General features: G+C 44.3%; 1 protein-coding gene across 1 annotated transcript in view; it reads right to left on the reverse strand.

The window, feature by feature from the left end:
- The window catches only part of CASZ1 (castor zinc finger 1), a 460564-nt gene that overhangs the window by 371196 nt on the left and 61750 nt on the right, over nucleotides 1-27618 (reverse strand). The window lies entirely within an intron of this gene.

Here is a 27618-nt window from a genome sequence, read left to right on the forward strand (position 1 = left end):
TGCTCTAGAGGGTAGGACCCAAACCAGTGGATTCAAGTTGCAAGAAGGGAGATTCCGACTAAACATCAGGAAGAACTTTCTGACCATAAGAGCTGTTTGACAGTGGACTCCCTCGGATAGTGGTAGACTTTCCTTCACTGGAGGTTTCTAAGCAAATATTGGACGGCCATCTGTCCTGGGTGCTTTAGTGGAGATTCCTGCATTGCAGGGGGTTAGACTAGAGGACTCTTGGGGTACCTTCCAGCTCTACAGTTCTATGATTCTACACTGAATGAGTTGGACCGTTAGTTTGACGGTATATGTCAGCTTCTTATGTTCCTATGAATTGGGCCAATTTGCTAAAGTACAGGAGCTCAGCTCTCTTCGCTTTCTTACTCTGCTTCACACGAGAAGGAGCAACACATTGTTGCTTCATCTTTGTACTGGGTGCAGATATATGGAGCTACTGCTCCATCTAAGCCCTTTGTTGAAGGATGTCATTCCAAAGCAAATGTCTTAGAAGGAAGTTTGTGCCTGTAAACACAGAGCCAGAGAACTGGAAGGCACCAAGCGCCCACCTTGGCCCAACCCAGCTCAATACAAAGATCCTCAGATTTTCCTTTTTTCCAACCTTAAATCCAATTCTTCACATTTTCGCAGCAGATTGCGATTTTTTAAAAAAGAGTACTCATGAAAATTCTTCAGTGTTTTAGTGCAATTTTTCCTGATACACACATTTTTATGTGCGGTTTTGCCTAATATACATCTTTTTGCAAAGCAGTTTCCCCAAATACAGTGCATTTTTGTATGCTACTTTCACCAATATAGGGATTTTTTTGCACATATTACTATGTACATTTTGTACATATTACTTGACTAGAAAATTGCAATACAAAATTCAGGAAAGTGCAAAATTCAAAGGATGGCTGTGTTTCGATTTGTGCATTGCTTCACAAATTGTTGATTAAGTAGCTTTGCCTGTAAATGTGGATTGAATTCCTCCCCCATCCCTGTAAGAGATAGGCCTACTAGGACCAACCCTGTACCATTACAGGCCAACTGACTTGACTTCGAATTTTACAGACGGGGAGAGGACCAGCAAGGCGAAGAAGATGGTGTGAGGCAGCATCATTATCTATGGGATTTAAATACAAATATTTAAAATATCTAACCAGAAAATGACTAGAGGTACCATGAACCCATCCAGATGGTAGACTAAGGAATCCACCAAATTCCTTTCATCTATCATTCCTTGTGAGTGAACACCCCAATTTACACCCCATCTTACCAAAAGCAGACAAACCCTTCCCAGCCAGCAGATCAGTTCCAGTTCTTTGCTGGGAGCAATTTGACAAAAAGGAAAAGGCTGTTTCAAGCAGAGCGTTCTCTGACATCATAAGAACTCACACACAAGGATGGCACAAGGAAGGATTACTCACGAGCTCACCCCATATTTCAGTCTACACATTGCATAGCAGCAAATGCATTATTTCCTGCACCACCAAACACCGCAAATGGAATGCTAGCCAGTGACACCACTTTGGGCCCAACTGTACCAGCTTTTTCTAGGACATATTACAAGGGAAGAAAAGAAAGCTGATGCAAACATGCCCCAAATCTCCCCAGGTGCCCAGGTGCATTTTTCTGTCTAAGAACCACTGTCTTGCCAGCTTAATTGAGGAGAGTGCACAGTGTAGTTTCTGAATGGCTGAGCTTGACTGGCATTCACTTATCATTTGCCAACTTGGATTTTGTGAATGGGGCTTCGCCATGTGCACCAAAGCCACTTGCTCAGCTGGCAAATGAGAGCTCCATTGCAGGGACTTTGACTCCAGTCGCTTCTTGTTGATTGGGCATGGCGGTTCTCCCTTGCTCACCATATCTGTACAACTATGTTCTCTGCCTTGGTTGCAGACACCTTCCTATGTTTCACATGAGATGGGGAGGTGCTTTCTTGAGCTACTGTTGTGTTTTTGCTCTGGAAGAGGCTACTTCTGCATTTCTGTGTCAGGAAATTTGCACTGCGATGCCTTTGTAGGAAGATGCTCACGCCAGTTTTAGATTTTTTTTTCTTTTTTCCTCTTGTGTGTCATTAGAACTCTGTGCATCTGCATTTTGTTCTCCTTTCCCCCATTTGTGAATTATGCTTTCGTGGGTGCATGTTTTGCTGCCTTAACTGTTTCTGATTTCTCCCCCCCCCCTTGGGTAAGGGAGAAGGGAGAGAGAGAGAGAGAGAGAGAGAGAAGGAAAGAAAGGAGGAGGGAATTGTTTGTCATTTTGCTTTGTATTTATCTGTGGATGTTTTCCTTATGTTTGCATAAAGTAGATGGAGGCTACAATTTGGTGATGTTGAATTCTATGAATACTAATCTCAGACTACCCTTGACCTTGGGGTCAGCTAAAGATCAAAACCAAACCATTTAATATTTTCCTTTTGCAGATCAATAGAAGCATAAATTCACTCTCAATGACAACTATAATTTCAAACAGATCTATAGGGCTCAGGCTTGCATTTCCTGGACTAGCTTGCCAGTTGGGGAGCAGGAGAAAACAGACTTTCTGCCTCTTCTCTCCCCCCCCCCTTCACCATTGAATCTCTTTTGCCTTTTTTTATTGCTCTGAAATGCTATTTTCAGCAGCTGCTGTCATATAAATATCTCTTGTTTTTCTTCTCCTCTTTCCCTCCTGGTGAAAAGGGCAGGGGACCTATTGAAAATTCTGCTTTATCTCTTTCAGGCAAGTTCAAGTGCGGGTCGAACAATCGATTCCTCCTCCTTTTCTTTTTTAAGTTTCCTGTCGTTCTTTTGCGCAGATCAGCACTGCGAGAAAATAGGAAGGGCAGACTCGTGTATGTATATCTAAATGTACAGAACAGATACAGATAGTTCTCTCTCTCTCTCTCTCTCCCTCCCCTGTTGTATGCGACATGCAACAAAACCATCAGCCAGAAATACACTGGTGTGTGTCAAACTTTGAAGGTGTGATTGAGCTCTTTAACCCTCTTCTGGCTATGGACTGCATTTGAAGTAAAAGTCCAAAAGTTAAAGATGTAGATAAGAAGAAAGGGGTTAAGTTGCACCTGCCCCCCTCATTCCTTTCTAACCCATGCTCACAATTAACTACTTCATTGGTGATCTACACATTTTCAAACCTGCATTTTTTGAAAGTAATATATTCACCTCCACCAATGTTTTAATGAAACTCGAGGTAAAATGAAGAGGTGGGTTTTTAAGGGGGGGGAGGGAGAAAAAAAATCAGCAAAAAAAATCATCTCAAAACAATGATGTGTTTTAAAACGTAAAACGAAATGCAGTTTTGATCCACATACACTTCCCCCAGCCACTTTGTGAGCATGCCTTGCTTGCAGAAGAACAGTGAAAACAGAAGTGTGTGCCCCCACCCATTCTCACAAGAAAGCAGTATTAAGTACTGGGGAAAGAAGGGGGTGGGGGATTTGCTTTGTGTAGGAATAAAGACTGTGTAACGTGAGGACTTTTATTGCTGGCAATCAGAGTATTGCTTCTGGCAGTGGCTAAAGGTGGAAAGGAAAGATGATTTAATTTATAGAAAGGACAAAGATGTCATGTAACAGATTTAATCATTGAAAAGGGAAAAAAATTAAAGAAAACTGGCTAATGTCGTAATTTACATTTCGGGATAATAAACGGGGGAGGAGAAACTATTGGAAAACACTGAGAAGGTGAAAAAATAAATAAATGAGGGGGAAATAAATAGATTTGCCTGTAAAACTAATAAATTTTAAAACAAAACCAGAAGGCAAAACACAACCCTGGAAAGTGCTGGTAAAATGGACCATCGATTTTGGAGTTCATCTGCATTTTGTATTTTAATAATGCTTACTCTCTCTCTCTTTCTCTCCCTCTTTTGCAAAATATAAAAGCTGATCTGATAAATATTAATTTGAACCATCATAATGTATTTGAAAATTCCAGCTAAAATGTCACCACATGGAACATTAATGTAATATTTCAAGGCCCTGAGAGCAATACTCATATTGATTGCATTTATTCCACTCTAGGGAGGAGAAATAACTCTTCAATGTGGGACACATCTGGTAGCCAAAGATGTAAAGAGCTGAGGGGTGGAAATGCGGGGAAAAAAATTAAATTAAATAAAAAAATTAGAAAGGAAAGGAACCCACTTGACAATATATATCTACAAAATGTGTGCAATATTGAAACCAAAAATGGCAGGCTGGTTTATTTTTTTACTTTGGTTTTCATTTGTAAATTGAGGTGCTTAAAGAAAATTAACAACCCTTTGAATTACTCTTTTTGTTAAGGGTAAAAAAAGTCTCAGCGCCACAGCTATACACACACACACTCCAGATAACCCTGACACATATCCTATGTTCATCAAAACAAGAAAAGTGAAGAATAGTTTGTAGTGGACTTGCATATTGGAAAGGCCGAGGGAGAAGTGGAGAGCAAGAGAGGAAGCTTGCATGAAAAAACTTTGGAACGACAGAAGGAATTGTTCTGTTCGTTTTAGGAAGCCTCTCCTCAGAGCTGTGAGGTTTCAACTTTGCAAGGATGGAAGCCTGTGTGTATGCAGAAGAGAGACATGGTATATTTTCCTGCGATTCTGCAGGAGGAGCGCGGAGACACACTGCCTGTCTGGAATCCCATAAAAGAGATCTTTTCCTTGTCGTTAAGAATATTGATGTTCATTAGGCTCGGGCGTCAATGTGTCTTTGTGCAAATGATACGAAATCCGACTCAAATTGTGACCCTGAATCCAACATTGTAACTATAGACCTGCTGCAATCGGAGGGGCTAGTGAGCCAGACCCCCCCTCCTTTCCCACACACAAACACAGTCCACACACAGACACTCTACAAAGGTATCAGGCCAGCACAATTCCAAAATATAGCCAATATATATATATATAGCTATCACCACTGTATAGAGGAGGACCAGGATTATTAAACTGAGTGGAGGTGGGTTTATTTATTTATTGCAGAGACGCATGAAAAACTCGCTGCAGTGGTTTTGTAAAACAGAGAGAGAGAGATCTTGCTACAAGTGGGTTTTCCTCCAGATCACAGAATTCCTTTAGGAATACTGAAAACTCTTGAGTGACAAAAAAGAAGGAAAGAAAAAGTTAATTTCTGATCAACAAATCCAGGGGGTCTTCTTTGTCTACCGCTTGGTGCCAGAATGAGGAAATTAAGTCTGGTAATTCATGGCAAGCTTCTCTGATAGAGATCTTTCAGCAGTCGGAGTGCTTTTGAAGAGTGCTAACGGTCTCATGGATATTAATAATGGTGAAGAGGGAGAATCCGCAATGTAAAAATATCAACCTGCCAGCCTTCGTTCCTACATATTTACAGGCCCGCTACCATTTGACAGACTGGGTGGAGAATAAATATGTGGGTCCAATCAGCAGCTTCCAAGGAGCAAGAAGTCACAACAGTGGCAATTCTGGTACTATCCTGCACAGTTTTGAGTCACATTGCTTAAACTGCATTTCAGAAGAACCAGGTTGCCCTCTTTGAGCTCCCACCAGGGTGCCATCAGAGCAAGACTTTAGGGCAGGCTAGGGTCCCACTCAGTAGCAGAAGCAGGAGGTGGCTTAACATGTTTGGAAGTAAGGCTGCAATCCTAGACACACTCACCTGGGAGTAAGCCCCATTTGATTCAGTGGGACTTATTTCTGAATAGAGATGCATAGGATTACTCTGTAAGTGAAATAATAATACACATTACCATCTAAAGAGTGGGGGCCCATGAGACCATTCAGTCCTCCAGAGTCTAAAATTACTGAGCTGTGTACCACTGGCTTCCACACATCTAATAAACTGTATCTGTGTAAAAATCACAGGACAGAGTTTGCTTTCTGACATACTACCAGACAGTTCTCCCCCACCCCCAAAGAGAGTTGCCTCCAAGAGAGTTGTCATACAATTGTGACAGGTAGTGGGGAAGTCCACAAAGCAGGTGGAAATATTGATGTATCAGTTTGTTACAAAGCAGTGAAATTTGGGTTAAAGCAGTGTGGTGCAGCCACAGCTGACTCTCACTATAGGATGCAACCATAATAGATGATTTCTTGAGTTGGTGCAAGACTGGGAGCTGGCTTATACAGTCACGTCATTGGTCCATAATATCTCAGTATGATCTAATTCAGGAGGAGCAAATGTGATACTCTCCAGCTGTGGTTAGACTCCCATCACCACTGGTCATTCTGGCTGAGACTGGTGAGCATTGGTCTACTCTTTGATCACAGTGGCTCCCCAAAGTTTCAGGCAGAAATCCTTCCAAGCTCTCAAATATGGACAACTCAAGGTGGAGGGATGGACCCCAAATTTCAAATGACAGAACCAGATACCTAGGCGGTACAGCATGTGATTTATAGGCAGAAGGTTCTGGCTTTAACCCCTGACATCTCTAGTCAGGACTAAGAAAGACCCGTCTGAGACCCTGGAAAGCAGCTGCCAGTTACTGTAGTCAATATTGAGATAGATGGACCAATTGTCCTGACTTGGTATTGAGCAGCTTTCTATGTTCCTGTGCAGTGAAGCATCTAGAGGCTCTGGGCTGGCTATTGGGCCCCCCAATATTGAGCCTGACTTTTAAGGGAAGAGCTGCAGTCATGATAAAAGGATATGCTTTGCCTACCAATGGTCTGAGGTGCAATAGGAACATAGAGAGTTGCCTTCTACCAAGTTGGTCCATTGAGTTCACCACTGTCTCCACTGACTGGTGTCTACATTGACTTCCCAGGGTTTCTCAAACTTGGGTCTCCAGCTGTTGCTAGACTACAACTCCCATCATCCCTGGAAAGTAGGACCAGTGGTCAGGGATAATGGGAGCTGTAGTCCAACAATAGCTAGAGACCCAAGTTTGAGAGACGCTCTTTCAGACTGGGTTCTCCCTCAACCCTACCTGAAGAAGCTGCTGGGGCCTTCTACATGCAAAACTCTACTATTGAGCTCTTCCCCTAAATCCTTGGCATCTCCAGGGAAGGCTGGGAAATACTTCTGTCTGAGCCCCTGTCAGGTGGCAGATGAACTTAAGTAGATGGACCAATGGTCTGACTTTCTGCAAGATATAGTTTCAGATAGCTCTCCTTCATCAGAATTCCAAAAAATGCCCCTTTATGCACATGAAACCAGATCTGTGTAATTTATGTGATTCACCAGGCTGAATACAGCCCAGTAGCCGCACAAACAGCTTGAAACATTGTTTTTGCTTGAATGCTTTGGACTTCAAAAACGGTGGGTGGGACACATCCTGGCACTTGGCAGACTGCATTGGGTGGCTGTTGGGTTCTGATCAGTTTAGTTGGTCATATACGGTTCACATCCGCTCTAGATAATAATGTTACTTTGAAAAGGAAAAGTGTTCTGTTAGCGCATAAACCAAAATGCTTGGCCCTATGGAATCCTTACAGTCCACTCCTAATCTGTTACGTGACCTTAGTTGGAAAGTCATAGCCCTTAATTTGTGCCTCAGTTTCTCCCCTGCTAAACTTAACTGCATTGCAGGAAGTGGGAAATGGCACAGGTAGGGTTTAAGAAGCACTCTGAGAAAACTGCAGGTAGGGAAGAAAAAGTGTTCCATGAAAGAGCCAAGTTATAAGTCTTGAAAAAATTACAGAGCTGGGCAATTATAAGGGGGTGGAGAAGACTCTAATGCAGCCTTTGCCAACCTGATGCCCTCCAGATGTTTTACACAACAACTCGCAACATGCTGGCTGGGGCTGATGGCAGTTGCACCAGGAAGGGGAAAGTTGCTGCAATTATTAAGCTGTTGTGACTTTTGTACCTGAATTGGCATGGTGTACGGTGGGGGAGCCATGTTGATATGTGAGCAAAGAGGAAATGCTCGCAACGAAGGGGAGAGTGACTAAGGCTCACATTTTTGACCCAGAGACATGGGACAAGGGGGGACGGCAACGCAAGCGCCAGCAACTTTTGATTGGCAAAGCTCTTTCCATATGTTTGTGCTGTTCTTAGGCCCCTAAATGGTTAAACACCCTCTTGTGTTCGTTTAAACTGTCACTTTGCAGAGCTGCCAAAATATTTTGATGGCTTGTACCAGATCTCCTTGGCAGACTGTTCTTTCAGTTGAATGAGAGAGAGAGAGAGAGAGAGAGAGAGAGAGGAGGGGGCGGCTATAGGACTGTCTGAAAGAATGAATAATGCATTACCAAGGCGCCCCCTACTGGCCAAGGGAGTCTTTTAGCGACATTCACTGGCTTTGCGTAAAGTTGTAAACGGAAAGGTAAAATATAGGATGGCTGCATCTTAATCTCTCTCCAGTAAATAAGATTTTTTTCTCTGTCTCCCTCACCGTTATGCATACACACAGGTCATTGTAGATTTCTCCCATTTTCATCCATAGCCAGAAGGCTAATCTTTCACCCTTAGATATCTGCTCTTGTTGCAAAACTGAAACTATGAAATATTCTCCTAATCGTATCACGTGCAGTGAATGAATATGCTTTTTAAACAAAACAAAAAGCAAACACAAAAAGTGATGTTAGAACCATATTCTGATCTCTAGTGTGGTAGTCCTGAATTCGGGTAGGCTGTTTCCACAAGTAATGCTTGTTGAACTAGGTGTTTGAGGGATTTTAACTGGCTCTCCTGAATATGTCTGACCCCCTGGCCTTCCAGGTTTTTAGTCTTCATGGCTAGTCAATTTATTGTAAAACCAATCAAACAACATAGCCCACAAAGTCTGCTGCTTGGGGCAGTCACATTACTCTGCCTAATGGTAGGACCAGTCCCAATCTCTTGCACTTCTATTCTGTGTTAACAAGGTTCCCCAGGGATATGTCATCATCTTAGGACAGGTGAAAACAACCACGATCCATTAACAAAAAATTAACAAGGGTTACATTTTGAATTGAGGAGGGGCTATGCCACATTGGCTCCACCCACTGGGTCATTCCATGCCAAGGCAAGGCAAAGGTTTCCTAGACCAGGTTTTAGAGGAATTTTCCCTTCTCACACTTCTGCTGCAAACACTTTTTGCAGAACCCAAGACAAAGACAGATGAGACTGAATGATTGACATGCACAAGGTCACTGAGGTTGGAGGCAAATAATCCTTGTAAGAGAGCTGGTAGTGGTTTGGGAGAGCCACCCACAACTCTTTGTCCTGTCGCACTATTTCCTGTGGCCAAAGAGGTCGCATAGGCTTTTAAAAGCAGCAAAAATCCTGAAAATCCTTTTTAATGAAGGTGAAAATGGGATGAGGAGCAAACATATCATGAGTCCACTATTTAAACTACATCTTAAGCTACCTCCACTTCTCTCTCTGCTTTTAATGTTTGAAGTTTTATTCCTTTTTTAATGTTCTGTTGAAAGCTGCCCAGAGTGGTAGAAATAATAATAATAATAATAATAATAATAATAATAATAATAATAATCATGTCTCTCTCTCAAAAAAGCAGCCTACCATCAGTATTCTGCCCCCACACCCCCACATAATAAGGATAGGATCCCTTGAAGACCAGGGTCTATGCTGGACCAAATTGGAAATCCCTGAGGCCAGAATAGCAGCCTAGGTTGCAACGTATAAAGGGCATAAAGGGTATAAAAAGGGTATAAAAAGTGATGGAGAGAGAGTCTTTCTGAAACAAAACATTCTGGATCAATGTGCCAACCTTGACCAATTCATAAACACAGGAAATTCAGACCCTGTTGGTAGTGACATTTGTGGAAACACCCCATCAACAAGTCCTTCGTGGGGATGTGGCTCCCTTTTGTATTCCTTTATTAACATAATGTAAGGGTGACCAGGGCCAAGTCGGATCTGGATGTAATCTATTCTAGTCCATTACTACAACTCTGGGAGGGCTGAATGGGAAACAGCCACAGTTAAAAAGATGTTTGGCAAACTACTCTTGCCAAGTGGAGGCAGCAGAAAGGAAATGAATGGCCCTTTGGGATCGTTCCAGAATCAGTCAATATTCCCCCCTCCGCCCCCGTTGAGAAATGCTCGCACCAGTGAAAAACCCACAGACATCAATGGGCATGAATGTAACCCTGTTATCTCTGAAACAAACAAACAAGGAACATGCAGAATCAAACCATTGGTCCATCCAGTTCAGTATTGTCTACATACACTAACTTGCAGCAGCTCTCCAGGGTTCACATAAGAAGATCAGCAGATCCTGCTGGATCAGCTCAATGGCCCATCTAGTCCAGTATCCTGTTCTCATAGTGGCCACCAGATGCCCATAGAAAACCCGCAAGCAGAGCACCAGAGCCCTCTCCCCTCCCATGGTTTCCAGCAACTAGTTTCAGGTAGGAGATGTTGAAGGGTATTGAACCTGAGACCTTCTGTGTCCAAAGCAGATGTTCTACCACTTGGCTACAGTCCTTGCCCTGAAGACATTGTGTACCAAAAAGAACCTTGGTGCTGTGACTCCAGCAGCCCCAATACAACCCTTAAGGTCATGTGCAGCAGGATCGGAATTTGCTTTGCTTGACAGCAGAATTTCCCATAGTTCATAGTACCTGCTTCATGACTAGCCAAGCAGAATACATCACCACCACCATCGTTCTATATCCGGCCATCCAACATAATTCTCAAGGTGGTGGCCAATAAATAAAAACAACATTTGTATCCCACCTTTTCTCCAAGAAGTTCAAACTGGACTGTGTGGCTCCCCTTCCTCATTTTATCATCTCAACAACCCTGTGGGGTAGGTTAGGCTGAGAGAAGTGACTGGCCTAGGGTCACCCAGTAATGTTCATGGCTGCGTGGCAGATTTGACACCCCACCCAAATCTCTCCAGTCTAAGGCCGCCTCTCTGACCATGACATTGCATTAATGCAAAGGATTTAAAGAACTGAGAACAGAAAGAAATTTCTGGAGCAGAATTTTAAGCATAAAAACTCCTGTCTGAAGCTAGAAGCCACAAGAAGCATTCCCACTTTCTCCGGCCTCCAAGGATGAAAACAGAGAGCAACCCCCAATTGCCATAACATCCTCTTTCACCTATTCCTTGGAAGAGGACTCCCCCTCTCCCCTCTCCCCTCTGACCTCTGCCTCCTTTTAGGAAATCACAGTTATCTCTGGCTGAAGCTGAGCTGGGGCACAGCTGTGTTCAGCTTGCAGCAGGGCTTGGGAAATCCTTCATGGCTGTAGGGCCTTTGCAAAAGGGAACATTTGCTTTGTGCTCCTTAGGCCAAATTCTGCCCCCACACTGCACAGTTAGGTTTGGTGTTGGCAGCCTGATCTGAACTGTATTCCCAGAGGATTTTTTTTTCTTGTCCCGCTTGTTTGATGGTTGTTGCTTTGTGAGTTACCTTCTTAGGAAAACAGATGAAAGGAGGACTAAGAGAAGCCCTGCTTCCCATGGTGTGTCTCCTTTTGCTTGCAAAATTCAAGGGGTACGCAAACATTGGTAGTGCAACAGGCTCCCTGACAGGGTCCCTCTACAGATCCCTGGAAGGACACAAACCCTGTGGAAAGGTTTCTCTTAGTCCAGTGGTTCTCAAAGGATGTGGTGTGCCACACTGGTGTGGCAGGAGAGGATGGCAAGAGTGGTGGGAAGATTCAAGGACAATCAAAGAAACATTTAAACATTTCAGTGTGGTATAGTATTGTGTAGTATCTCTCTCTATATATATATATGGTTAAACAACCAGAAACACTATCCATGCCTCTTCTCAAGAGCATTGGCTATTCTTCTACAGTTCTCCATGGCATATTGTTGTGAACAGAAATTTTCAACTCTGACAAATATGAAAGGTCAGAAAAGAGAAAAGCATCTCAATATTGACAGGGAGGTGAGAATTTGTTTGTCTCAAATTCGACCTAATATAAATGAGATTACCCAGCAAAAGCAAACTCATGCCTCTCATTGAATTTGTATACTTACTTAAGGTATGCATGTATGAGGCTTGCTTCTAATTTTATTTTGGGAATAATTCATGTTCGTATGTAGTTGCATTGTTTAATACTTTCTGGATGTCCCATGATCATATTCTAAAGTAGTTGTGCTCCATGTTATAAATCAAGCACTGCTAGGAGTTGTTTCCTTTTGTTTTCCAATGTATTTCTTAGCCATAAAAATTCAGTGTGGCACGAGCAAATTTTTATTCTGAAAGTGTGAAAAAAAGTTTGAGAAAAAAGTTTGAGAACAACTGCCTTGGTCCAAGAGAAAACGCTGACAGGGTGTGGTGTGTGTGTGTGTGTGTGTGTGTGTGTGTGTGTGTGTGTGTGTGTATTGAACTGTTCTTAAAGGGAAGGTGCTTCCAAAGCATTACACACAAGAGCCAGTGTGGTGTAGTGGTTAAGAGCGGTGGACTCGTAATCTGGTGAACCTGGTTCGATTCCCCACTCCTCCACATGCAGCTGCTGGGTGACCTTGGGCTAGTCACACTTCTCTGAAGTCTCTCAGCCTCACTCACCTCACAGAGTGTTTGTTATGGGGGAGGAAGGGAAAGGAGATTGTTAGCCACTTTGAGACTGCTTAGGGTAGTGATGAAGCGGGATATGAAATCCAAACTCCTCCTCCTCCTCTTCTCCTCCTCACATGGGGTTGTATCAAAGTTATGCTGAAAGGTGGTGACTGGCCCCAGTGTCACCCTATGAGTGGGAGATCTGAACCTGGAATTCCTCGGCTCTGGCACCACAGTCTAACTAACCATTACACTCTCCTGCCCCTCTCTCCCCCATCAATAATCTCCAGTTGATGCTGTCTTAAAGCAGCTTCTGAGGGAATGGCCTCCTCTGTTTGACACTATCACCAGAGTTGGCCCAAAGGAGGGGGATCCCAGGATGCTTTCATCATGGTCCACATCTAGACATTGATAATGATGACAGCTCTGTTCTTTCCTTCCCTCCCTTTTTTTGTTCCAAGCTGCCTGTTTTATCCTGACTTGATCCCAATGCATATTCCTGTTTTTGCTGAGCTCTGTTCCTGCCCACACCTGTCAGTTACACCCTGATCTGCTGCCTGCCATGCCCCACCCAAGTGCAGTTTTCTCTCCTTGGTCACCTTCCTTAAACCCAGCATTGATGGCGCCTCCTGTCAGACTCAGGCTTGCAAGAACCCTCAAGACCTAGTTTCTCCAGCAGCATGTTTGATCTTTCAGCCACATATCCACCTTCCCATATGCTCCAAAGAGCCTCTCCTGGAAGTCAGGAAGAAATCTGGAACATAAGCCAGGATGAAAATATTTGCATGCATAAGGCATCTGGTCCCAAAATTTAATCTGAATTTCAATTGTTTTTAAAACTGAAATTGAGATTTAAGATATATTTATCTTTAAAATATTTTTATCAGGAAACTGATTGATTCCCCCCCTCCCAGTTTGGGGGAAAGAGGGTGCAAATTGAAGCTATAGGAGGATGTACTTGAGAATATTGCTTCCAATGCAGTTGTGCCAGGCCCACTGGCATCCCACATCTTTCCAGCAATGATACTGCACTGCTTTGCTCATATCAGAGAACATTTCCAGACACTGTTCCATCTCCACTGCCTCTGAATACCAGTTGGTGGAAAACATGGAAGGGGAAAACTGCTCTTGTGCTTATGGGCTTCCCTCAGGCATCTGGCTGGCCACTGTGAGAACAGAATGTTGGACTAGATGGGGCATGGCCTGATCCAGTTGGATCTTATTGTCAGAAAGTTCTTCTTGAGTTGGAATCTCCTTTTGTGGTTTGGGTTCTACTCTCCAGAGCAGGGGAAAACAAGATTGCTCCATCTTTTCTTATGAGATTCCAGACAGGAGAGAGGCAGGTCCAAAAGAGGTCAACTGGATTATAAGAGCAGTAACACAGCAGAGCAGTGTATGATGGGATCTACAATTCTAACTCATCCTTGGAACAAAAGTGTGCACCTGGTATGAAAAGAGAGTGATTTGCTTTCCACCCGTTGAGTGAACAGTTGAGGTGGAACTTGAATCCAAACCTTTCACAGAACTTGAGACTCTGAATTTGGAACCTGAGGGATACCACAGATAGGGATTCTGCCTGTGTCTCTCCACCAAGCTCTGGCCAAAGGAGGGAATTACTGAGACACCGGACAGATCACCTGCCATGTGGTCCTGCCTCACTCCTATAAAGACTTCCCGATCTGATCAACGAGGAGAGTTTGCTTCTGTTGCTGCTCTTCCGGTAACAGGCTGCCTCTGAATTTGCCATGACAGGACCTAGGTTTGAAGTAGTGAACACTGCAGAAAGCAATTCCAGATGGAAGTGCAGAGCGGAAGAGGTTGGATGAGGCACCCGAGCTGAGGGAGCAGGAGAAGAGAGCTGTAGCAGGTGCTGGTGCAATGCTGGCCAACTTCAAAACACACCTTTTTGTTGTTGTTGTTGTTGTTCTCCTTCTCACAGACTCAGCCCCAGGTTCCAGACCTCTTTTGTTCAGGCACTGCTATTTTTCTGCTGCCTCGGCTATCTAAGCTCACTTTAGTGTTTATTAGCCCTGGGAGGCAGCAAGATGGCAGCGCTCCGGACATTAATAAATAACCACCTTCCCTGTGCTCCAAAGGAGAGTGTGACTTCCCAGCCCTGAGCTTGAATGTGACACGGACGGGCCATTCATGAGAGAGAGCAGCTGCCTGGATGGCCCTTTGGCTCTCCCTTTGCAAGGCAGCTTCTGCCAAATCAGCAGGAGCTTCTGATCAGCCCTAAAGTCCTTTTCATGTATTTCAGGGTTGAAGCTGTTACCCAGCTTTTTCTCAAAGGCCTCCCTCCTCTTCCCACTCCACACGGGATTTGCTGGTTCTTTCACACAGGACAGGATGCACCAAAGAGGAGGATGCAAGAGCAAATGTTGGCTTGCTTTCCACAGTGCAATTTGGAACTTCCACTAAGCGCTATATAAATACCTTAAACAAAATTAAGATAAAACAAACTGGCCTGTCTCCCCCACTGCTGCTCATGCATGTGTGCTGTAAATTTTGCTCAGAGTAATCCACTGAAATTAGGACCTGACTGAGTCATGTTCATTGGGTCTAATCTCAGAGCTTGTCCATACTTTGGCTTGTATCCTGCCCAGAAAGCATGGGTCCAAGCATGGGTTTTCCATGGGAAAACTCACTCTTTAGCGCTGAATCAGAGCAATTGTCAATCTGTGGAAAACCTGGCTGATGTTTGCTCCAATTCAGTGATAAAGATTGGGTTTCCCTGGGACAAAGTGGTGGGATGAGCAGAACTCTGGATGGGCCCATAGTCAAATGCAACCACATGTTTCTCCTTCTCATGTTACAACAGAATAAAGAGGATGCCTAAGCACCATTCATTTAAAACACCCCCAAAGAATACGGGGAACTGTAGTTCACTCTCCACAAAGCTACAATTCCCAGTACCCGTAGCAAACTACAGTTCCCAGGATATGTGTGCGTGTGTTTTAAATGTATGGTGTATATACAGCCAGAGAGAGTAGGAAAGGGAAAAAAAAGCAGATGCACAGTTTGGGAACCTGCTGCCAGGTTGCATCTAGCTGAAGTGGAAGAACAAAAAATGTATTGTCCCTTCCCCTCTTCATGTCTAACAAGCCCAGAATGGCATCCCTAACAGGCACTGAAGCTTTCAGGTTGGGAATGTGCCTACTTGGCCCTGATCAAGAAGATGGATCTGTATTTAAATGGAGACACCTGATCTGTGTGGCGGCCTTTGGAAGCCTCCCGGCACTTTATCTCCTTCGATGTCAGGCCCTGGCTTAATAGACCTATCCTTCTGCACTCAGCCGGCATGCTGACATGCTCCTTCCCTTGTCGCCTTAAGCATCCAAGGCTGCTTTCATATCAACAACGGCAAGGAGCACAAGGAACTCTTGTAAGGAGGGTGTGCGCTTGGCTTCTGCTCTATTCGCACATGCGTTCCGCACAGAACGGCCCGCTTGTCTTTACACAGAAAGTGGGGGAGAGGGGAGCATGCTCTGTGAAGTCAAGTGAAGATACTGCAAAGTTGAGGGAGCAGGTACATCCCATGTCACATCCCTGAAATCCGCAGTCACAGGGTACCCACAACAGCTGCCAGCCACTGGAACTGCCAGCCACTGGAACTGGAACTGAGTTCCAGCACCTCCCAGGTGGGTGCCATTGCCATTATAAGAGAACAAGGGAGGCATTCATGGTGAGTTCCGGCACCTCTTTTTCTAGAAAAACAGCACTCCACCCTATTAGCAATCACTCAATCACTTCCTCTCTGGACTTTGCACATCCTTCCATGACTTTGCTGGATATGACCCCCCCCCTGTGGTTTCTGCATTGGTTTAAAAGGCCAGGAAGATGTTTCTCCTTTAGAGCGAAGGTGCAGCAGAAGAACATAATTGTCCTCTGCAATCTATAATTGTCCTACAATCCTCACAAGCATGTGGAAGAGCAGGCTGGAGGCTGCAAATGTGTGTGTGTGTGTGCACGTGTGTTTAAAATATATGCATGTGCATTACAGGCAAGATGGCTGTGTGCCTCCTAGCCTGACATTTAATACATTTGGGAAGCAAGCTGAACATCAAAGAATAGCCCTGATCTCAGGATTTGGCCCTGCTCAGATCTGGGGCTGAGGGTTTCCTTGGAGGAAGAGGAAGGGGAGCATGATCAATGTTTAAGATCCCTGCACCAGGAGTGGCCAGCGTCCATTGGGGCTGGTTGGGTGGGAGACATAGAGTCCAACAGTAGGTGGCATAGGAGCCAATGACAGAATGAAGTTGGCAGGGAAGTAAGTGCCCCATTAGCCCTCATGGGCCAAACTCCACTGTCCCATATAGGCTGCAGCCTTGAGGAGCTTTTCGGAACCAGACAGTCCATTCACAAGGCTGGAGGTCTCCACAATGCTTGCTTGGGTTCACGGTTGGTTCCTGAACCACGGGCCTCATTATCCCCAGGGCTACAAGAGCAGAAGAGACAGCATGGTAGGCAAGAGCTTCCATTTGGGAAGAGGCAAAATTCATGTAAGCACCTGCCCGGATAAGATCCTGGCTGAGATCTGGAGCCTCCAGCTCCTCTATAAGCTCAAGGTCTGAACTGGATCACTGTTTAAGCAACAAGTCCCTCAGGACTCTGGGTTCCAGTGCATAGCCTTTCCTTAACCTGGAATTGGACACACGGTAGAAGATAACATTTAAAAATTCTTAGCAATGCATTCTCAAATGGTTAAAATCAGGGGCAAAGTAGGGGTAGCAATGTAACTGAGGGCAGGACCTGGAAAATAGGCAACATCCCTGGCAAAAAGGGGCATTTGGAGCATATGGGTATGTCAGCATCCTAGTATTACTATTATCTCCATAGTGCAGAGATATTGGCTTGCCTGAAGGATTTCTTGAGAGATGCTAAAGATTTGAATCAGGGAACTGTGTGGTATTTAGGAAAGGAACTGGGTTGCACAAGAGTTCCCATAGCCACAGTTTCCTTCCATCAATGACCATAATTTTATCTCCCCCTCCTTTTGCTGTGCTTTTCTGGAAGATGGTGATAATTTCATTTATTTGGGTGGAGCATTGTACTGGTGTTGCATTAAGGGGAACTTTTAAAAATACATTATGTTCATTCTTTATTATTTATGCCAGTGATACGGGCGATGCTCATTATCTGCGCTTTTGTTATGAGTGCTGTAATGTGAGGATAGCCTATGAGGTGAAATGGATAAATGTAATGATGTGATTCAGGGAGGGGTTTTTTGTTTTTTTTTTTGCTTTTGTGTGTTTTTTTGTTTTGTTTGAAAGTATACACACCCATACCCATACCAGGAATGAAAATAAGGCATGCAGATAAATGCCTACACAGGATTGTCCAGTAACAGCAGATTTTTAGATGCACTGATGGAGTAAGTACATGAACATAAAAGCCCGGCTAGATCTAGGATGGAGGATACTTTAAGTTCAGTTTGGGGGGGGGGAAATGTGTGCATTAGTCAAAGCAACATATAGAAATGTGTTTATTATTATTATTATTATTATTATTATTATTATTATTATTATTATGAGGAAATTGCAGAGAAATGCTGAAGAATTTTCATAAGGACTCCCCCCCCCCATTGATTCAAAATGTGGTGAGCTGAATTCAGGACTGGAAAAGTTAGAAACTGGTAGAAATGCAATGGGCAGATTCTTCCTGTCCTATCTAGGACAGACCAAGGTTCCATCTAGCACAACATCTCCCCTTGCATATTTATTCTGAACTTAGAGGCAGACCGAGCCATCATGGCCAGTAGCCACTGAAGATATATAGCTGGTATATATAGCAGTTGCGGCTGATATTCCAACATGAGGTAGCAAGTGCTTCATTACTTAATTCTTATGGACACTAGATGCTTCAGAGAACTTGTGGGGATCAGAACATGGTGGGTTTAGTCCAGCATCCTGCTTCTGGCAGTGACCAGTCAGGGGTTTCCAGCCCTCCACTTCAGTTAGCTCAGTTGGTGAGATGGTGGTGTTGACAATGCGAAGGTTGCAGGTTCAACCCACATACAAGCCACCTGCATTTCAGGGGGTTGGACTAGATGATCCTCGGGATCCCTTCCAACTCTACAATTCTATGATTTTATGACTTCTTGCACACCAAGTAAGTTTGACCATGGCTCCCTCTTACAATTTCCCAATCATCGTTTGTGCACTCTAAGATCATCATCATCATCATCATCATTGGAGCACATGAAAAAGGGACAGTGCATAAAACCCTGCCAGAAACTTCATGTCTACTCTACTTCCTCAGAGAAAACCCTGTTTTCTCCACAATGGGAGAGAGCGTGGGTGGCTGCACTCCTTCTCCTAAGGCACTGGTGGAATTGAGTATTCCTGACTTAAGTCCCCTCTCCTCTCTTGGTGTAATGAATTGTGTACTCCAGTTTGCTTCTGAAGTTGTGTGATTTAAGGTGGTCACTAAAAGATACCAACACACAACACAAATAATAGAGGCATATAAAAATCTCTCCAGGAGAGAGAGAGAGAGAAGCAGGACCAGTACCACAGTTAGGGTGAGAGAAGTGGCTGTCAGAGGTAACTGGTCATGGAAGGCTTGCAAATTCTGAGTTTTGAGATCCAGGGGGAGAGATGCATGTGTGATTCTCTGCTTTGGGTGCCAAAATAACCTGGCCGGCCTTGGGTATGGCCACCTTGATTTGGGGATGGGGGAGGAGGAGGAGGAGGAGGAGGAAGCAGCAGCAGCAGCATTTGCTACTACATCTTAAGGAGAAAAATGCATTATGCCAGCAGCCCTGAAAAGAACAGAAGCCAAAGGTGCTCTGACCAAACTAGAAGGTGCAGGATCCTTCTCATTGCAGATCTCCAGAGATGCTAATGATCTCTGTTGATATGAACACTAGCACTTCCATGCTTGCGAGTGTGTATTGTGTATAATTGAGTGGCTTGTCCAAGCCCACTTTCCCAGTCAGCACTTACTGACAGGATAATATCGGCTCAAGAAATGTTGCCGTGGTATTGGCTTTGGCTGCCATGCTATCTCCCTGGCTGGAGGAAAAGAGAAAGGACACCTTACACAGAGATATAATAGAAGAGGACATCACCTTAATTCCACCTCCATTAGACCTCGGAGTGTCGGCGGCGACCCTTCTAATCTCATCAATATTCAAAAACTCTTCCCCCTCCCCCCACCAAAAAAGCTATAACTGGAGAAGTCAGAAATAATGTAATGCAGTATTGATTATTTTATGGTACGATTAGGTGTAATTACATCTCTCAAATTTTATTTTAATGTCACTTTCTACTACTTTTAAGCCTTTTAAAATGATCCAAAACATCTCTCTTTAATGGAATGAACATGGAACGCAAAACACTCCTTTTCCCCCTGTTAAGGTGTGACCTCAATCTATTTGAAAACATAAATTACCACTATGTATAAAACCATAAAAAATGAATGATGAATTTAATTCAGGCGAAGTGTGAGGGAACCGGTAAGGAAGGAGAGGAGAAGAGGGGAGAGGGTGGCAGGAGTTAAAGCGCTGTTTATCCAGACGAGAAGGGACAGCTGAGGTACAGAGAGAGGAAGGGTAAACGGAGATGAAGATTCCACCGCTATGCAATGGGACAAGTGAATGACTTTTATCCCGATGTATTTTGAAGAAAGAAAATGAAAAGGGCACTAGGCCTGCCGTGCACTCAGAATCAAAGACAATGGAATCATCTTGCTCTATTGAGAAAATGGTTCTTTGTCCCCGTTAAACCTCAAATAGCCTGCTAAACCCTCAGATGGTCAGCAAGAATGATAAGTACACAACAAACATGCAAAATAATGACCTTCATGACATGAAAACGAGCGCTTCCCTTAACCACTCAGCGGGTATTCCCTATGAAAACCCTTGACAGTTTTCTAGTTCTGATATTATATATGTGGCATATACATGGCATGGAACAACGGAGGCCTTAGACTCAGCATCTGTGGCCAGCAGCGCCTGTTCCCAGAATTAATACCTGAGCCAAGACGCACAAATCAAACCAAACTCAACATGTAGCAAAGAGAAGTAACAAATAAATAAATTGGTGAAAAATGAGCAGGCGTGTTTTTCTAGCAGCCTAGGCGGAGTTAGGAAGGCAGGAGTAATGCCTCCTTCAGCATGAATGGTGAGGGTAAGGTTCAGTTGGCCACTGAAATTCTAGCCTAGCTCTATCAAGCTCTGAAACAAGGCTCTGTGCAGGTGCAGAACCCACTTTCCAGAGACCAGGAGGAGAGAAATTAGGACTTGCACTACTATTGAGCTTGGTGACTACTGAACCATCCACTGTCAGATGTTCTCAGTACAGTGGTACCTTGCGTTACATACGCTTCAGGTTACAGACTCTGCTAACCCAGAAATATTACCTCGGGTTAAGTACTTTGCTTCAGGATAAGAACAGAAATCGTGCTCTGGACGCGCGGTGGCAGCAGGAGGCCCCATTAGCTAAAGTGGTGCTTCAGGTTAAGAACAGTTTCAGGTTAAGAACGGACCTCCGGAATGAATTAAGTATGGAACCAGAGGTACCACTGTATTTTGAAACTTGTTATATTTGAACTAAGAAACCACATCACATTACAGCTTAAATAAAGTGGGGAAGGACACAAATCCAGCCCTTGCTGCTCCTTAAAGTGATGGCCCAAAGGGTACATTCTTTTGGTACTGACCCACAACTGGTGGTGAGTCCCAGAAGTCAGATGATATAGTTCCTAATGCAGCCTTCGCCAAGCAGGACTCCAACTCCCATCAGACTGAATGGGAGTTAGAGTCCCAAACATCTGCCGAGCACCAGGTTGGTAAAAGCTGTTCTGAGGAGACAAGGTGTTTTGCAGCTGATCCCATGCAGCTTCAGTGGCTGAGTCTCAGCAGCATCAATGGTGTGAAAGAGGAAATTGTTGACCGGTTTTCACCCCAGCCCTGAAGTCCCAGCTTTGTTACTTGCTGGCATCTCCCTCTGGGGCCTTTAGGGAGTGCAGTGAAAAAGTATTCACATCAGGTAAGAGCTTGTTATGGGTGAAATTTGGGGTCTGACTCAGAGTGGACCCATTGAAATTAAAGGGTATGACTAAATTGGGCTTATTAAATTCAACGAAACTAAGTAAGTTGGATACAGCCCATGGTTCATTCAAATTGTCATTTAAAATGTGCACATTTAAAATAAGTAAAATATTGCTGCTTTATTCCATGCTAGACCATTGGCCATCCTATCTCATTGTTGACTCCAACAAATGGCAGAGGCACTTCAGGGTTTCATGCAAGGGTCTTTCTTTCCTGGCTCTACCAGGAGATGGTATTGGGGATTGAATCTGGTCCCTTCCGAGCTACAACCATTCCTCCAGAGAAGCTGAAATTCAGTCTAAAGTCTGGAAGATGGACATATAGATCACCACATTAGTGGGGAGGGGGCAGGGAGCAAAAAGAAATGTGAGAACCAGAAACTGTTGAAACCTAACTGCCAGGTAAACCTTGGCAACTCTGCTAATGTTCTCCAGATACACTTTGCAAAAGAAAAAAGAAGAAGTCTAAACAGTCGAGATATCAACTACCTGGGGATAAAATGATCCTCTGCTGTCTCTCTGCCCTCCATTACATACTTCAAAAGGCATTAACCAACCCAGAGCCTTCCTAAATAAGAATGTCAGAGAGGTCCATTTGCGAAAGGGTTGTAAAGGGGGAGGAGGCGAGGCAACCGCAGTGGATGTATTTAGTGAGCTGAAATGCATGAACTTGACTGAACAAGTATTGATCAGGGAGGTCAAAGAGGGCACAACCAGCGCAGGGAGGCCGCCTAACGAGTGCCGGAGTGAATCTCTGACAATTAGATGAGGCTGGACCTTTAGGATTACACACTGAAGCCGTATGTTGGTCAAGGATAAAAAGAAAAATAATGAACAGGAAGAAAGCCCTCTTTGCTCTCTGGCAGATAGAGGAGACTTTCTGCAGCTCAGCACATGGAAAAGGAGGAAGGCAAATTCCAACAAAGTTCCAGGACAGAAATCCACCCTGGAGGGGATATACGTCATTGTTCAATGTCTTTATAAATGACTTGGATGAAGGAATTGAGGGGATGCTCATCAAATTTGCAAATGACACCAAACTGGGAGGGGTAGCTAATGCCACAGAAGACATAATCAGGATTCAATATGACTTTAACAGATTGGAGGACTAAGCCCAAACTAACAAAATGAATTTCAATAGGGACAAATCTAAGGTTCTACACTTTAGGCAGAAAGAACCAACTGCAAAGGACCAACTCACCCTTTCTACTGGTAAGCCAGGTGTCCCTCATGGGACACAGTATATGGGACACCTGGCATACCAGTAGAAAAAGATCTAGGGGTCTTAGTAGGCCACAAGCTTAAGAGGAGTCAACAGAATAATGAAGCGGGGGGCGGACGGACCTAATGCTATCCTTGGCTGCATCAACAGAAGTAGAGTGTCCCAATCAAGGGAAGTAATAGGACCACTCTATTATGACTTGGTCAGAGCACTCCTGGAACACTGCATCCAGTTCTGGGTGCCACAATTTAGGAAGGATATTGACAAGCTGGAATGTGTGCAGAGAAGGGCAAACTAAATGATTAAGGGTCTGAAAACCCAGTCTTATGAGGAGCAATATTTTTAGCCTGGAAAAGAGGATACTGAGAGGAGATATGATAGCCATCTTCAAATATCACATGGAGGATGGAGCAAGCTTGTTTTCTTCTGCTCTGGAGGCTCAGACCCAAACCAATTGATTCATGTTACAAGAAAGGGTATTCTGACTAAACACAAGGAAGAACTGTTTGACAGTAAGAGCTATTTGACAGTGGAACAGACTCCTTTGGGAGGTGGTGGACTCTCCTTCAATGGAGGTTTTTAAGTGGAGGTTGGATGGTCATCTTTCATGGATGCTTTAGTGGAGATTCCTGCATTGCAGGAATTTGGACGACATGACCCTTGGGGTGCCCTCCAGCTCTACAATTCCAAGATTCTGAGATTCTATGATTCTTTGCTGACAGCCTAAAAGATACTTGTGCACCGTACATATAACTTCTGTCCAATGGCCATGAAAATGGCCGTCTGCCCCTTATCATATGGGGACCAGTCCTCCATCAGTTGGCATTATCCTTCTGAATGCCAATTGCTGGGAACTGCACGAGGGGAGAGTGCTGTTTTGCTCAGGTCCTCCTTGAGGGTTTCCCATCGGCATCTCGTTGACCACAGTGGAAACAGGATGCTGGACTAGATGGACCACTGCCATGATTCAGCATGCTCCCCTTACATTCTCATGTCCCACTTAGAATAACTTTGCACTTAACGCTCATTGAAATCAAAGATCCTTCACTTAGTTGTGACTCACTTTCATTTTAATGGAAGATAAGCTCAACTAGCGTAGCTTGGACCCAACCCATTAGATATAGGTTCTTATGTCTTTATACCATTAACTGTTGTAGCTGAGAAGCAGGTGACTCCTCCATCCAGCTGTGGCCGGATGCAGTACTGTTCTGTTCTGTTCTGTGTGGTTTGCCTTTCCTTAACTGTACGCTCTGTCCACCAAGCCCAGCAAAGGTTGGCTCTTATAAAGACCTTCTGGTGTTCAGGTTGTCTGTGAGGTAAGCAATCATTGCTCTGAGCCTGAAATGTGGTGAAGAGGGTGGCTGGCGCTTACTTTCCTACCTTGCTGGGGTAGCAATGGTACCCAAACATCTCTTCACTAGCTCTCTGTGAAGGAACAATGTCATCCACAATGGCTTTTCACAAGCATCTCCCAATGGTTCAGCAAATACATCCTTCTAGTTCTCTTAATACCCCCCTGGATGCATATCCGTTTGCTATGCTGATTTGCAACTACCTGCTCCCTTCCAAGTATTCTCTCACATGCCTTCCATCAGAGGCCTGAGTGCCAAGGTTTTCATTACTTCCTAATGGCCCATAGGCTGGCTGTATATATTTTTCTTCTTAAAAACCAATTAAAAACAAAACGTTAAGTAGCTCTGGCCGATCTAGAGAAGCCATTGATTTCATCTCCGTTCCTCATCTATTAATGGGTATACCTACTCCGTCGTAAATCTCTCCCGTTGATATATTTGAAAAAGCCCTTCACTGCGTACCTCCACCCGGGGCCAGCATCAATTCATTCTCTTGTCTACCTGCCCTTGAAACCCAAAATGGTTCTTGCTGCTTTGGCTAGCTTGCATCTCCTTTGTGCCTTAGGACTGCAGGGTTTGTTTGTTTTTCTGCAATTTCTCTCTAATGTCTTTAAGATGAAGATCCCACAAATCCTCCCTGACCAGAGCTTGGTCCTCAAGCCTTCTGCAGAAGGATCACCATCTTATTACCCTTAATTACAGGTGAGGTGTCAGGTTAGGCACAGCAGCTGCTTTTCACCCCATGCATACCTCAAACTAATGACTTGCCCACACAAATAGCAAAAATACAGACTCACAACTGGCTAGAAAACATCCATAATACAGGCCAGCCCCCATGCTGTCAGATATCACATATCTAAAGCATGAGAGGGAGAGATGCCCAAGCTCTTCTTGGAAAGCTACAGAGAGGGAGGTTCTGCACCCTCCCAGAACAGCTAGTTCGATTGCTCTTAAATTTGCTTAACTTCAATTTATTTCCCAAGTATTCTCAGCTTTTTTATATATATACAAAAAAGCAACACATATGCAGCATCCTTGATCCACAAGCATGCACTCACCCACCAAAGAAAAGAATAGGAAGGAGGGGAGATAAATTCAGAATGAGAGGGAAGAGAAAATTAGAATGAATAGAGGAAGGCAGGAAGAAAGTGGATAAAGAAGAGGAATGAAAGTGTAAGAATATACTAATATACTATTGTTAAAAGATTTTAAAGCTCAAAAGAAGAGTATTCATTTGTATAGTCTGTTCCCACCAATCTACTCTGTTTCTTTGTGCAAAACAGTCTAGCTCCATGGGTGGTATTGAACAAAGTTGTACTCATAATAGAGTTATTGAAATTAATGGGCTTAACTGCGTTATGTTCATTACTTTGCCAGTGTGGTATAGTAGTTAAGAGCGGTGGGCTCGTAATCTGGTGAACCGAGTTCGCTTCCCCGCTCCTCCACATGCAGCTGCTGGGTGACCTTGCTCTGAAGTCTCTCAGCCTCACTCACCTCACAGAGTGTTTGTTGTGGGGGAGGAAGGGAAAGGAGATTGTTAGCCGCTTTGAGACTCCTTAAGGGGAGTGAAAGGCGGGATATCAAGTCCAAACTCCTCCTCCTCCTCCTCTTCTTCTTCCAAGGGGTGATCTCTGAGCAAATCTTAGTTGAATACCACCCTATATGCCCACCTGGCAGCTGCTCAAAAGACATTGTTCCCACTGTGTCCAGCTGCATGTGAGAATAAAGCCTGTACTTCCCTATAGTTCTGCCCCTTGTCTTCCTTCTACCCAAGACCCTGATTGTTGCTTCCACGGTCCTTTCCTTAAGGTTGTAGTTTTAAAGATTTCCAGCTCTGGAGAAATCTTTCCATGCTGACTTGTCAACTAGTCTCAAGGAACCCCCTCCCCGCCCATTGCACGCCCCCCCCCCCATTAGCAACGGAACCCAAGAGAATTCAGGGAACTATTACAGGGTGAATCAACTCAGTTTGTTCAAGGCAGGACATAGGAAGCTGACTTATAACCAGGTCAGAGTATTTATTCATCTAGCCCAGCCTATTCCAGCCTTCCCCAACCTGGTGCCTTCTAGATGCTTTGGACTTCAACTCCAGTCTGCAAATACCCTGCAATCCACATGTGCTCCTTACATTAGGCTTTTGCAGCAGGTGATAAAAGACTAAGAGACACCCACAAAGCAGCTCAATCCTTTGCTACGAAGTAGCTCCCATCAAGTTCCGTGTGAGCATGAGTGCATAGGACCGCAAGCTTATAATGCTTTCCTATCCATGCCTACTCAGAAGAAATCCCCACTGAGTTGCATGGGGCTTACACGCAACCAAAGGCTACATAGGGAGCTGCCTTACCAGGCCGTCTAGATCAGTATTGTCTTCACTGACTGGCAGCAGCTCTCCAGGGTTTCAGGCAGGGGCCTTCCTGAGCCCCAGCTACAGATGCTGGGGACTGAGCCTGGGACCTTCTGCACGGGTCACCCAATGAAGATGAATGTTGAAAGATTCAGGACACATGAAAGAAATGCCCCTACAGAATTTACTTCGCACAAGATGTAGTGATGGCCATCCACTTGGGCAGTTTTAAAAGAGGTGATGACAAATTCAATAATGATACAATGGCCACTAGTCATTAAGGCTATTTTCTGTCTCCATTTTCAGAAGCAGTGCTTGTTGCTGAGAATCCCATGTAGAATTCAAGTCCTACTTGCAGGCTTCCAATAGACATCTGACAGGTCTTTTGTTATGTGTGTATGAGAGAGAACCATAGAATTGTAGACTTGGAAGGGTCCCCTAGAGTCATCTAGTCCAACCCCCTGCTATGCAGGGGTTAGAGAAAGCTAACAAGAGAACTAGTGTTGAAACAGAGACACACAAAGCTATCTCACATCAGATTTCCAGAGAGAGGCATCAAGTACCTTTCTTTGGGGATCTGATGTGGGGTAGCAGAACCCAGTCCCCCTAAGGAGCACTATGTTGGTTGTCTCCACCTATGACCGGCTTACATATTTGTAATTAAATATAAAAATGCAAAAGGAAAAGGCCACTGTTAAGTCTCCAGTGACCTGTCTTTCCAATGCAACCCAAACCCAGGTAAGAACTACTCCTCACACTGCTTAAGGGAGTAGGGAGTGTGTAACCGTATTATAAGTTTTGGGTCCCCGTTTTTAATCATCACATGTGACAAAAGTTTTTAAACACAGCCATCTGCTTTAGCTGCAGAATATGGTGGTGGCTCTGTTGAGAGAAGCGTCCGCACACCCCTGTCTCATTTAAAGTCCACCAGAGTCATCTGCTCCAAGACGGTGACTTTCAACAAGAGCAGAGCTGGAGTGCCAGGATCAGTTAAGGCCCTTTGAAAAACCCTGTGCCTGTATGGCTAGCCCCACTGACTGCTGACATCAGCTTGACTTTATCACCTTCTTTAAAGATGAGTATTTTATTCATAAGGCTACGCCTCCCTGAATCCAATCAAGTTTTCACATCAATTAGGCAGACTGACATCAGGTTTAACAATGTTTCCTGTTCGAGGATTGCCAAATCTAAATGTCTGCAAGTCATGAGACCTGGGCCATTCCACCACAGTGGTGTGAGATGTACCAACTGTGAGAGAGAGACAGTAAAACTGCTGGTTT

Source organism: Podarcis bocagei (assembly GCF_964188305.1).
Source record: "Podarcis bocagei genome assembly, chromosome: 7".
Taxonomy (NCBI): Eukaryota; Metazoa; Chordata; class Lepidosauria; order Squamata; family Lacertidae; genus Podarcis; species Podarcis bocagei.